This window comes from Mirounga leonina, unplaced genomic scaffold (assembly GCF_011800145.1).
Source record: "Mirounga leonina isolate KUSES-001 unplaced genomic scaffold, KU_Mleo_1.0 Mir_168, whole genome shotgun sequence".
Taxonomy (NCBI): domain Eukaryota; kingdom Metazoa; phylum Chordata; class Mammalia; order Carnivora; family Phocidae; genus Mirounga; species Mirounga leonina.
In genome coordinates, this window is record NW_023270426.1 from 32,396,181 (window position 1) to 32,409,568 (window position 13,388).

The 13,388-nt window shown below is 40.2% G+C and overlaps 1 long non-coding RNA gene across 1 annotated transcript in view; it reads right to left on the minus strand.

Annotated features, from left to right (window-relative positions):
• Nucleotides 1-13,388, minus strand: part of LOC118016798 — a 134,138-nt gene that overhangs the window by 86,678 nt on the left and 34,072 nt on the right. The window lies entirely within an intron of this gene.

The following is a 13,388-nucleotide window of genomic DNA, read 5'->3' on the forward strand; positions in this document are numbered from 1 at the left end:
ATTCCCTCCAAACTGTCCTCCACCCTCACACTCTGACCAGGAGAAAGAGCACCTAATAGCTTTATCTACCTAGTGTCCCATTGCACTTGGACAGTGTCCAGTTTCCTTCCATGATCTACACAAAGTCCCACAAGATGAAACTCCTGCCCACATTTCCCACCTCAATTTCATTCCACTCCCTTCCCATCCACTGTGTTCCAACCACACTGGCATGGTTGACAAAAGGGAATGTTCACGATTTCAGCAAAACCAGCCAGTATTTTTTCTGGTACTGCCTGAGGATAGGACATGTCTGCAGTGGTTCAATTAGTCAACTTTAATATTAGAGTCATGGTTTCTACAGTGCATAGCTTTCCTTGAAAACAGAAATCTTATCTTAGCAACCAGCCCCCTAACAGAATTAAAAATATTAATGTATGTAAACTAATACCTTTAGGCCAATCAAGTTGTAGCTAGAAACTATTTGAAAGTCTTCTTCCTTCAAAGATTAATATCTTGCAAAACTGCTTTTGCATTATTATCCAATACACCGTGTGTGGTCAGAGGGTGGATAATATTATTATCTTCACCTTATAGATGGGGAGACAGTCTAAAAAAAGAAAGTCAAACCACTTTTAAATGACAGTCCCAGGGCAGAACCCAGTCTTTCTGACTCAGAGTAGACTACTCTTCCCTCTGAGAGCTGAGTTTCAGAGGCTTGAAGATAAATTGATACGGTACATTGTAAAGGACAAAAGCAAATAGAAAGGTCCATAAAATGATAAACAGCACAAATTAGCTATTGTTAATTGGATGCTAACTAAACACAACTAAAAAAATATGTGTCACTGTAGAGTTTGGCTTGGCTGAAAGAGGCAGAAATCAGAAAGTAAGAACTTCCCACGGAATCCCAGCCTACTTGACCTACTGCTTTCTGCCCATATGCCCTTCATCCCCTTCCTGGCACTTCACCTACTTCCTTTTCAACTCTTCACTCTCACTCTAAGGTCAGGACAGCAGCAGAGGCCACTGGGAAATGGGAAGGGCAGAAAGGTTCCTGAAACTATCCTCTCTCCATGTCCCACCCAGTCCTAATAGCCCTTCTGAAGGCTGTTGATTAATCTTGGCCAGGTAGTCCCTTGAATGCCAAAGGCTAGAGGGCAAGAACAGAGGCTCTTCTTTCAGGGTTTTCAATGGAATGGGCCTTCCTAAAATATTTTCAGGGGTGCCTGAATGTAAACTTTAAAACTTGGGCTAGTAGCCAAATGCTATGTTTTCTGTTTCCAATGCCCAGAGCATAGAGGGGAACAAGAACTCTGCTCTCTGACCAACAGCCTCCAACACTTACACCATCTTAGGCAGGTCAAAAACTTCTAAGCCTTATTTTTTTCATCTGTGAGATTGGAAGAATACTAATAATCACTTTTAGAGATCATCAACATGAATTAAGATAATGTATAATTCAGAGCAGTTTCTCAATAAGCTAGAGTTATAGAGGTCATCATGCCCACCATCTTGAATATAGTAATTCTCACTAGAAATTTATTCAATAATTGAATGAATGATACATTAAGTCAGGATAAATTATGTCATCAACATTGCACACATGAACCAGAGATCTGAAACTCAAGTCCTGGCATTCTACACTCCCTTCTCAGGGATAACTTTAATCTTCAGGACCCAGGTATAATGCTCACCGTGGGGATAATGTGGATTAGCAGTCAGACTCACTAAGCCTTCAAGAGGATCCAAGAGCTCCTTTTCTGACCAGGCTACAATCATTAATATATATCAACCAGTATTTTAAAAAATAGTTTTGAATAAAAAAATACCACTAGTATTTTTTACTTCAGTAAAATTTTGTTTCCACAGTGCCTGGGTGGCTCAGTCAGTTAAGCCTCTGCCTTCAGCTCAGGTCATGATCCTGGGGTCCTGGGACCAAGCCCCATATCAGGCTCCCTGCCCAGTGGGGAGCCTGATTCTCCCTCTCCCTCTGTCCCTCCACCTCACTCATGCTCTCTTTCTCTCTCTCTCTCAAATAAATAAATAAAATCTTTAAAAAATGTGTTTCCTTTTAATTTATTTATGTGTATTCATACACATGCATGAGTATAGCATACTGAATTTAATGCTATATTGTTCCTACTGTGGGTTGTAATCCAAAAACTTTAAGAGACACTATTTTTGAATGGGCATAGCTTTTGCCCAATCTTCATAGAGCAACAGTTACTACTGATTGTCTGTTTTCCCGACTTTTTGGTTGCGTACTTTGACAAGAGGAAAGAGCAACAGTGAGTGTGAATATGAGAACCCAGAGTTTGGGGAAGATTCATGCTCTCAAGCTCCCTGCCTAGGTTAGTTACCACATCCCATCTTCAGGGAGCAGCGTTAATGGTACATTTTAACTAGTGGAACCACTGAGTGACTTATGCCTGGGCAATTAAGGTCAGTGGGGATTTGTCAATGACCGTGTGCTACCACTGCCATTACCCCTGAGTATGGCACAGGTTGGACTTCAGAGAAAGATCACAGAACACAATGTTCTCTTATATTTCTTGCCCAGCAAATCATATCTCCAATTCAACTCCTGGCATTTCCTGAGCTGTATGGGAGTGCTCACTGTGCACAAGGAAAAGCTCAGAGCAGGAAGAGGAAACCTGTGGCAGAGCTAGGAAGCATGCAGGCATTGGGTGATTACCTATCCCCTTGTAAGAAATTAATTACCTCCCCTGGTAATGTCCATAATTATTCCATGCAGTACCTTAACACACAGATATATATTCATGTTGGTTTGCATTAGACAGAGCCTAAGGAAATAATCCACCTTTCTGGGATCATAAAGAAGACTACTTAAGTTAATGTGAAATTCAGGGTAGTTTGATGATGAGAAAAGATCAAAGGAGCTTTCTTAGGGTAAAGCAGTAGTGCTCAGGGGATAGAGCAATGGCCCAGGAGTCAGAAGGCCTACCATGCAGTCCCACTAACCAAATTGGTCTCTATGACGTACCATAACCTCTCTGAGTTTCAGTGTCCTCATCTGTGAAATGAAGGAAATAGTATAGGTTATGAGCCAGAGAGAGGAGAGGGTACATTATTTAAACCAAATTAAGGGGCACCTGGTTGGTTCAGTTGGTTGGGCCTCTGACTCTTCATTTTGGCTCAGGTCATGATCTCGGTGGTGGGATTGAGTGTAGCTGGACTCCGCCCTCAGGGGGGAGTCTGCTTCTCTCCTCCCTCTCTGCCTCCTCCCCCACTCACACGCGCTCTCTCTCTAAAAAGTAAGTAAATAAATCTTTAAAAAGATAACTAAATAAAATAAATCAAATTAACTGTTTATTCACTGAAAAAATATGCATGAAGGTACAATACAGAAAACCCATCAAAATAAGGCAACTCTGACTGAAGCAAAATGGGATGTCTAACCCCACCTGGATTACTTCTATGGTACATAAAATTCTGGTACACAAAATTCTAAGACAGACCCCAAGATTTCTAGCCCCAGTGTACATACACTCTCTCCTAGATATTCAGTCAAACGCTAATCTGAGTATTGTGTAAAGGAATTCTGGAGATGTATTTAAGATTCCAAATCCACCAAACTCAAGATAGGAAGATAATTTGAGTGGGCCTGACCTAATGATATGAACCCTTCAAGAATGAGTTTGCTCTGGCTGATGGCCAAAGAGGAAGACAGAGACTTGAAACACAAGAAAGATTCAACACATCATTGATGGCTTGAAGATGGAGGGGACCACATGGCAAAGAATACTGGTGGCCTCTAGGAGATGAGATCAGCCCCCGCTGATGGCCAGCAAGGAAACAGGGAGCTCAGTCCTATAACGGTAAAGAGAATAAATTTGGAAGTGGACTCTTTCCCAGAGCCTCTAGAGACCTCAACCCAGTCAACACCCTTATTTAGCCTGTGACATCCTAAACAGAGAACTCACTCATGCCATGTCAGACTTCTGACCTATAGAACTATGAGCTACTAAGATGGACATTGTTTTAAGCTGTTAAATGTATGGTAATTTGTCACATAACAACAGAATTCTAATACACTCCCCTCATCCTATGGTGGCTGAAAAAGACCTCCACAGATGGCCATCTACTTAGGAGCCCTTTGGAGACCTCAGAACTGGATTGTCCCTACCATCTCTCCTGGCTCCAAGTTCCTACATTCCCCCATTCTACTTCATTCTGAGAGCAGATTTATGGAAATCATATTTGAAGCTGTGAGCTATAGGAAGTCTTCATATTTTTTGGTCTAGTGACTTAGGAACCATTAGAAAGAAATGTGAATTGCTAAGCAGTAACTGTAAACATGGAACAGGGAAATAAACATTTTTCAGGGTTTGTATAGTCTAATGATACTGAAAACATTGGTACTCCATAGAAGCAAGTTACATATTACACCTGGGCAGGCAGCTGACTGGATGAGTTTACCTTCTACCTAAATCTCTAATCTTAGAGTGCCAGAGGAGTTTATCCTTTGTTATCCTGGTCATCTCATGAAGGTATTACATTGAGAGAGAGGAGTCAGTCCACCTAGGCCACTCACAACAAGAACGAGAAGAACTTGGCCTAGGAAGCTGGTGGAGTCCATCTGTATCCGTTGGGTTGTTCCCTTTGAATGTTTTCTGACGCAAAGGAGGAAATTCATAAGTGACTTTAAATCTCACCGGTGTTCCAATGAAAACAGGAATATTGCCCGTGGAAACATTTCCTGACTTGGAAAAATAGTTATGACCTCTAAGACCCTAGTTATCTCCATCATGTCTCAATACTCCCTTTGGTGAAATTCTCCTTTATCAATATGGAGAGACAGCATAGTCATTAGAGACAGAAACTTGGGTTTCAATCTTAGCTCTGCATTTAACTAGCTGTATGTCTTAGATAAGTTACACAATGTCTTTGAGCTTCAGTTTCCTAATCCACAGGAATGAATAAGAGTAGCTCACTAAAACAATAGTGCTTACTTCATAGAGTTCGATTGAAAATTGTACAATATAACATACACAAAAGATTTCATACAGTATTCAATAAATATCAGGATGGTTGTAGTAGTTATATTTTTATTTTAATTTTTCCCTTAACAGTTTCCATATGCAAGCTCTACTGGAGTCACTTCTTTCCTTTTGGGAAAACTTTATTATCCTGCCTCTGGCCTTGTACTCATTCGTGCAGAATTTATAAAATGCCTACAATATAGCCAGGACCCTTCTAGTAACCAACATCGTGACCTACAAGAAATAACCCTTATTCTCTAGCAATAATTCTCTGGCTTGTCAATAACTGAAAGGTTTTGTTGGAGCATTGAGGTTGAGAAGTTTCTGTAGGTATAGAGAAGCTGCCTTAGGAAGCCTTGACTAGCACAGTTGAGTGACAGAGACTCAGCACTTAAAACAGCTAACAGAAAGCCACTTATATTGTTTAAGAAATAGAGCATGGTAGTGGGGGAGTGTCCTTTGATGACTAATCTCAGGACTAGTCAGCAGCGTGCGGGGTGCTCTGGTGGGGAGAGTGGAGGGAAGGAGGTAGTGGGAGGCTGCTCTCAAATGCCTTCCAACAGGGATGAAGACCTTTTCTAGGGAAGAGCTTCTCAAACTGCAATATGCACTAAAACCCCATGGGAATCTTGTAAAAATGAAGATCCTGATTGAATGTCTGCATGGAGTATCTCCCAGGTGATGCTGATGCAACTGGCCAGGGACTACACTTTGAGTAACCAAGACCTAGACTCGAAGAGTCGCAGCAGAAATGGAAAGAAAGAGGTGTACACATCAAAAGGTTTGATAGAAGTTAGCGTTTGATGAAGTACCAATACATGCTACAACATGGATGAACCTCCAAAACATTGTGTTCAGAAAGAAGCCAGACACAAAAGAATACATATTATGATTCCACTTACATGAAATGTCCAGTAAAAGCAAATATAGAGAGACAGAGAGTAGATTAGTAGTTGTCTAGGACAAAGAGTGGAAGAGAAATGACTGTACATGGCATGAGGTTTTTTAGGAGCTGATAAAAACGTTCCAAAATTAGACAGTGATGACACTTGTACAACTTTGTAAATATACTGAAATAATTGAATTGTGTCTAAAAATAGGTTAAATTTTATGGTATACAAATAAAGCTGTTAATTTAAAAATGTTTAATAGGGAAGTTTGTGTTTGAAGCATAGAAGATAACAGACAGGATACAATACAAGAAAAAACTAATATGTTAAGCCTGTGCCACAGATAGGTTGGTCCCTGCTCTCTCTTGCAGCAAGTGTAGAGGTGCTTGGACCTGAGCTCAGAGGTAACCTAGGTATTTTAGACATAAAGCTAAAAAAAGTCCTCTTAATGACCCCAAATCATACCTTGGTTATAACTACCCTCACTGTAGGGTAGTAATCTGGAATGCATCAAGGAAAAAGACAGAAATCATTGGAACATAATTAATGTAATAATATAAATTGATGGCTTACACATTAATTTTTTAATACTTATTCTCTATCCAGATCCTAGTAACATCCCTCTGATTGAAAAACTATGTATCTTCAGGTTTCCAAGCAGAAAGTTGTACATAGAAATTGCATGGCTTTTACCACAATCTTTATACTCTAAACCTGAAGATTCTAGGTCAGTATGGTCCTAGGACCAGCAGTATCAATATCACCTGAGAACTTATTAGAAATACAAATTCTTAGTCTCCACTCTAGACTTACAGAATCAGAAACCAAGGGTGGGGCCCAGAAATGTGTTTTAACAAGCCTTCCAGGTAATTGTTTACATGTTAATGTTTGAGAACCACTGCCCCAGTTCATGTCCTTTGTATACTTACCAGCCCCACTTGGGAAATATGTCAATTCAAAGATAGGAGCTACAGTGCTATAAATGCAGAAGTTATGGCAAATATGGAGCATGAGGGAACCACTTCTATCTTCCCCGTCTGTGCCAGTCACCACTGATCAATCACTGCACTCTCACAATGAGCCAGGGCAGCAGGAGCCTTGGGTTAGTCTTCCTATTTAGAAGTCTGGGAGGAGACAATTCCACCAGATGCCCTGTACTAATGTGAGATTAGGTGAGGGAGGCTAAAGTAGATTAGAAATTGTAACATGGAATAATTTGGCAGAAGGCAAGAACCTGATATAATGTCACTGATTCCCCAGATCTTAGGTGGTATGTAGGAGATTCACAATTTCCTATTGCCCAAAGTGGGGACATGTACTAAAAAACTGGTGGACCAAACAAGGTCTGGAGTTCAAAGAAATAAATTCACAAATTTCCAGTACCTCAAATCCAGAATTAATGGCAAAGCGTCAGATGTTAACATGAGGTCTCCAAAGTCCAGTGGAATCAACCACGTCTGTTAGAAACCAATGCAGGTTGCCAGGGGACCAAGAAGGAAAAGCTACAACCCAGTAGAGGTCAGAAAGGACCTGGAGGACTGCTCAAACCAAGGACCCATCTCCCAATGGCCATGTTCAAGAAGGGTAAGCTTCCTTCTACCAGAAGCCATGTGGAGGAAGGAGAGCTACCAGGGGGTTTCCTCGAGAAGAGAGAGATGGTCCTGATAGGGAGTTTGAACTCTGACACAACCCATTATTTACCCAAAGCAGACAGATGTAAACTGGAAGAGATTGGGTTATCTGTGAGACTGTAAGCTAGATAGCAATTTTAGATCAATTACAAGAAATAAAGTTAAAATGTTTTGGCAAGCATCTGATTTATAACTGTTAATAATGCTACCTATCAAAAGGTATTCATTCAGGTATATTTATTCTTGGATGAGTGCCTCTTGTTCCAGCTGAAACAAATAGGAGTGGGAGGCAGAAGCAAAGGTTGGCCCAGGCCTTGGAGAGTTAACCAGCTCCAGGTTTCAACATGAGGTGCCCTTGTCCCATTTCAGAATGCTTTCCCTTCAGCCTAAAACGTTTCGACAGTTAGTGCCATTTGGTCCAGTCACACACTCACAGCTGGTAACTGGAGAAGGTGAACATGTGTTTCCAACATTCACTTTTCATAGAATCATTAGGTCAAAGATCATCTGGCCAAATGTTCTCATTTTACAGATGAGGAAACCAAGGTCAAAGAAGCTAAACTAAGCGTAGAAGGGCTATAGACAAGGCCAGACCTAGAATTCAAATTGCTCTGACTCCAAATCTACTGCTCTTTCTACCACATCGAACTGTTCACAAACCAGAAATGATGGATTCCACACACTGTAGCTATAAATCAAAACCCAAAGATTCAAAATATATCTTTCTTTAAAGTACCTATTTATGTTTGTTTCCTTTCTTCCTGCATTTGTTTTGAGAGATGTTAAGAGTCTCCTGATGAAAAGCTATTCTGAGAGAAACTAAGACAAAGCGTCCATGATCTATGGCTGCCAAAGTTAGCTCCTTCACAGCTGTACCAGCACATTGGAGGCTGTGAGGCAGCTAAGCTGTCTTTGGTGCTGTATTAAGAGGTGTGAGTGCCTGAAATTCTGCAATTCAAAAGGGCTTTCTGGGTAGCAGCTGCCTTCTCAGAGTCTTTGAAGGACCACCCTGGTTTGACTGAAGGAAGACTTTGCATGTGTCGTGGGGCATGACTTTCAAAGAGGGCCAGAATCCAAAGTCTTGATCAGTCTATGGGAATGTGGACAAATCTTACACAGAATTTGGTGACAATGTGGGGCATATCTTATTTCTCCCATCACCTACAGAATTTTGTCTTTAATTTGTATGGGGAAGAAAAATGGAAATCAGAGCACTACCTGGATAACTTAATCCAAAAGCACATGCTTGCTTTAGTCTTCTGGAATAACTATTCAAGAATCAATTCAGTTACTGTGAAATGAATGTCATGGGAGCTGTGCCTGGCTCAGGGTACCAGCAACTCACATTCAAAGTAATCAGAACCTTCCCAGTTACCCAGAGCAAGGGATCCTAAAACCCCTTCTTTGTCAGCGACAGTGAGAGAACCATCTCCTTAAATTGCATTTTCAATATTGATTTTATTGTTGGCTGCTACCGTTTATACGTTTTTTAAATTTTTCTCTCCATACACAGGGCTTCTTCCTCCACAATAAATGGCAGAATGAATAAACATGGATGATTTTCTTCTTTAATTCTGAAATATGTCCCTGACTTCTATTGGTTAACAGGAGGGAGGCAAACAAATTCAATAAAGTTTACACTAAGTCTTGCTTGTTATCTGCTACTAACTTTATGATTACTTTTGGCATAGAGGCAATGCATATCTAACTCTGCAATTAATGGCAATTCTGAAAACATCTCTACTACCAATTAACATGCGTCAGATTTTCCACATTTTGAGATGAGAGGTTGAACAATATTATGTTTGTCTAATGGTAAAGTCTATAGATATTTCAACATCGAAAGTCCCTTAGCAGATATGAATATTGCCTTGCTAATGCCCAGAATTTCAATTTAAAATTCTCATATTGGTCTGAACAAAACTGCGAAACCTTTCTCTCCTCTTATGTAAATATTCCTTTTTTTTCTAGAAATGAGAAAAAAATAAAACACACACATGCACATATCTCAACCCTTTTCCTTTTCCTCCCCTATTGCCTATTCCCATTACTCTACCCTTTAATGCTGGGTGGGCCAGTTGTCTTTACCCATCATCCTATTCCAAGTCCCTGGAAGGAGGTTTGGGAAGGTTGATCTCAGCTGGAAGTTGCAGGGAGGGCAAGCAGTATACGTTTGCTTGAGTGGACATATTTCCTAGACCCAAGTTCCTTTATCTGCTCACTTGCGCTGTCCTTCCTTACACAGTGTGGAAACTAAGGTTTCTGGTGGGTCCTGTGGAGCAGCTCTCAGCTCAGCCACCAGCAGAAGGGCTTCCAGGCATATACACACCTCAAGAGCTGAATCCTTGGAAGAGATAGTACCATGATAAAGAGGAGAGAAAAGAAAAACCACCCTAGGATATCAGGGCCAAATCCCTAGTGGTAAAAGGTTATATACCACCATCTGCACTGGTGGCAAATAAGCAGATGCATTTTACAGAAAGACTCACATTTGTTTCTAAAAATTCTATTGCTTTTTTTCATAGACAATATTATTTGTACAAGTGAAGCTTTTTTTTAAAATCTCTACTCTGACTGATTTTCATGTGAGAACCATATACTAAGGAATTTAGAGCTAGAAAAGATGTTAGCTCTCATCCAGCTGAGCACTCTCATTTCAACAATAAGGGAAATGTAGTCCAAAAAGCTTAAATAGTTTTCCCAAGTTCCCAGACTAGAGGAGCTACAGTTATAACTGATTACAAATTACAAGCACAATTTTTTAAAAGAATCATTTTAATTCTTAATAAAGCAATACATGTTGAAAAAGAGGTAATAAATGATAGCATAGAAAAAGGCAGAGTATCATAGTAGTGTTAAAAACAAGACAACAGACCCAAAATGGAGTCACTTATACTAAATCTCTTATGTTTATGCTAAGCACCACACTGAGACTTACAGATTCCACTCTCCCAGACATGGAATCTTAAACCGGTCAATCAGGAATCTCCTAATCAGCATTAGTTAGGTAATCTGACTGACAGACCCCTACCATCCTCTAAATGAAAGTAACTTTGCAATAACCAACCCATTTTGTGCCTAATATAACTTCCTTGTTCCTGCTCCCTTCTATCAGTGAAGTCTTCCATTTTGTGTAGCTTCTCAGAGCCTCTTTCTATCTGCTAGAGTGGATACTGCCCAATTCACAAATCAATGAATAAAGCCAATAAGATCTTTACAATTTACTCATATGAATTTTGTTTTTTAACAGTGGTTAAAGCATAGATAGACTCTGCAGCAAGCGGATCTAATTTTAAGGCTCAGCTCTACTATGTATTAACCATGTGTCCTTGGAAGAAATTACCAGACCTCTTTTACTCTATTTCCTCATCTGTAAACATTTGGATAATAACAGTCTAGCAGACAATTAGTAATCGAATCCATCGCTTCCTTATTTGTAACAGAATTCTGATCCTGGTGATGAGAGTAAGGGGACAATTCCCAAACTATGGTCCTTAAGGAGGCCTGGGGCAATTTCGATATGTACCAATGCAAATTACTTATAAATACTCTCAGTCAATAGCCCTGTCTGTGCATGGGTTTGAAAATGTTTTTCCTCTGGCTCAAAACTGCTCTCTTAACACTAAGTAATTTTTTTTTTCAGTTTTCCACCTTCTTCCTCCATATGCTTCAGGAAAGCAATGAAGCTTGGATTTGCCTGGAAGCCGACCATGGTGGTCCCTTTCTCCTTGCAATGGATGGCTGGTTTAGGCATGGACATGTAAAGCAATTATGTGTACTATCTTGGGAAGTGGAGGGCTTCTGGGAAAGGTTTATAACAAGAGACCCATTGGGGAAGAAACACGCTGCCACGTGTGGATGTGATGCAGCAGCTATCTCAGGACCACGGGCGGAGCTTGCTTGAGGACCACCAGCCATGTGAACATTGGCAGAGCAAGAAGACAGAAACATTAGATCCTGATATCTCTGAATTTATCACCCCTGCAGCTACTCTACCATGGAATTTCTTGCAATGTAAAGTAATAAATTTCTTTGTTTTTTAAGGCAGTCTGATACTACTTACAGTTGAATGGATCCAAATGGCACAGTAGTATTTATCATATATGGTTACTGTGAATAGTAAATGATAAATGCAGTAAGAAAATAGTATACACAATCAAGCACCAAAAAAGTAATAAATACTACTTTCAATGTGTTTGCAGTTATAATGATGATGAGAGAATATAAAGTGAAAATAAATATCTCCACATTTTCTCATCCTTTTCTCTAGTGACAAAAACTTGTTAATAATTTCTTGTGTATCTTTACATCAATTAAAAAAAATAAAATACTATACATTTTTTTTTCAATTCCAAGAGATTTCCTATAAGTGATGCCCATAGTAATTTGCCAACTCAGATGAAAATTACCTCTAATCCCAAAGAGTGTGCTTCACTTAATAATGGAAATGTGGAAATACTGCCTTATAGCTAAAAACACTTGGTTTTTCAAAATCCTACTTTTAAATGCAGAAGAAAAAAAAACATACTTAGACATATCAAAGGACATAAATAACCAGCATAGCCTGCCCTCATGCACCTTAAGAGCCAGATGCTAAGAGCCAGGGCCTGACCACCCTGACAGGAGATTTTTGTTAGAACTGAGTTTTACAGTGTCTGTGGAAGCAGAGTGGCAGTTACTATATGGGACTCAGTTGAATGTCTGGATAGCAATGTCTGGATCTGTTTCCAAAGGAATGCCATACTAAGTCAAATTATCATCGGGACACAGGTTGTAGCTCTTATACTCTAAGGCCCATGCACTATTCCCTGTGGTAACCAAGTGGGGCACAGAAATTCAACCAAAGTTCAGAAGACCCAAGAGGAAATCACCAAGAGGGTAGATGAGAGAAGGCTGACCATCAGCCAAAATTTCCTCTAGAAATGATGGGCAGTCAGAGAGCATTTCTGACTGACTGAGATTTAGAAAAGTGAGGGTCCAAGAAAATCTTTTCTGACTTCTCTTCCCTTAGAATTTGTAATAACAAATATTCCCTCTAAGCTTGATAGATCACAGAAGCATAAAAATGCTTGTCCACTGAAAGGACTACAGGAGTGATTAAAAATTTCCCAAAGGTCAGGGCGCCTGGGTGGCTCAGTCAGTTGGGCGACTGCCTTCGGCTCAGGTCATGATCCTGGAGTCCCTGGATCGAGTCCCGCATCGGGCTCCCTGCTCAGTGGGGAGTCTGCTTCTCCCTCTGACCTTCCCCCATCTCATGCTCTCTCTCTCTCTCTCATTCTCGCTGTCTCAAATAAATAAATAAAATCTTTAAAAAAAAAAAAAATTTTCCAAAGGTCAAAACTGCCCCAAAATTCTGTTTTTAAAATGTGGGTTGGGAAGCACTTCCTGATACTTCAATGCAAGTAAATCTACTATTTGGGTAGAAATGTGGTATAATGTGACTTTGGAGTTAAGCCGAAGGTTCCTACCCCAGCTGATCATACCAGAAGTTTTGGCTAAAATGCTGACACCAGGACCCTATGCAAGCTAACAATTATATCAGAATCTCTAGGACTGGGATTAAGCATACGAAAGTTTGTCGATATTTATATATGTGTATATGAGTTTTCTAAGCTTTTCTAACTAAGTTAGGGGTGAGAATTCACTGAAGTAGGCCCAGAGTTAAACCCTGAATTCCCGAATCTAAATTGTGTGACCATGGACACATTATTTCCTCTCTGGGCCTCAGTCTCCTTTTCTGTAAAGCAGGGATTATAATAGTATAATAGAGTAAATGATGCATGTAAAGAACTTAGCCTAAAACTCGATAGGTCACGTCAGGTCCATCCTCCCTATATGGGACTGTCACCGCATTCCTCTGCAGAGTGAGGCTTGCACTGGCA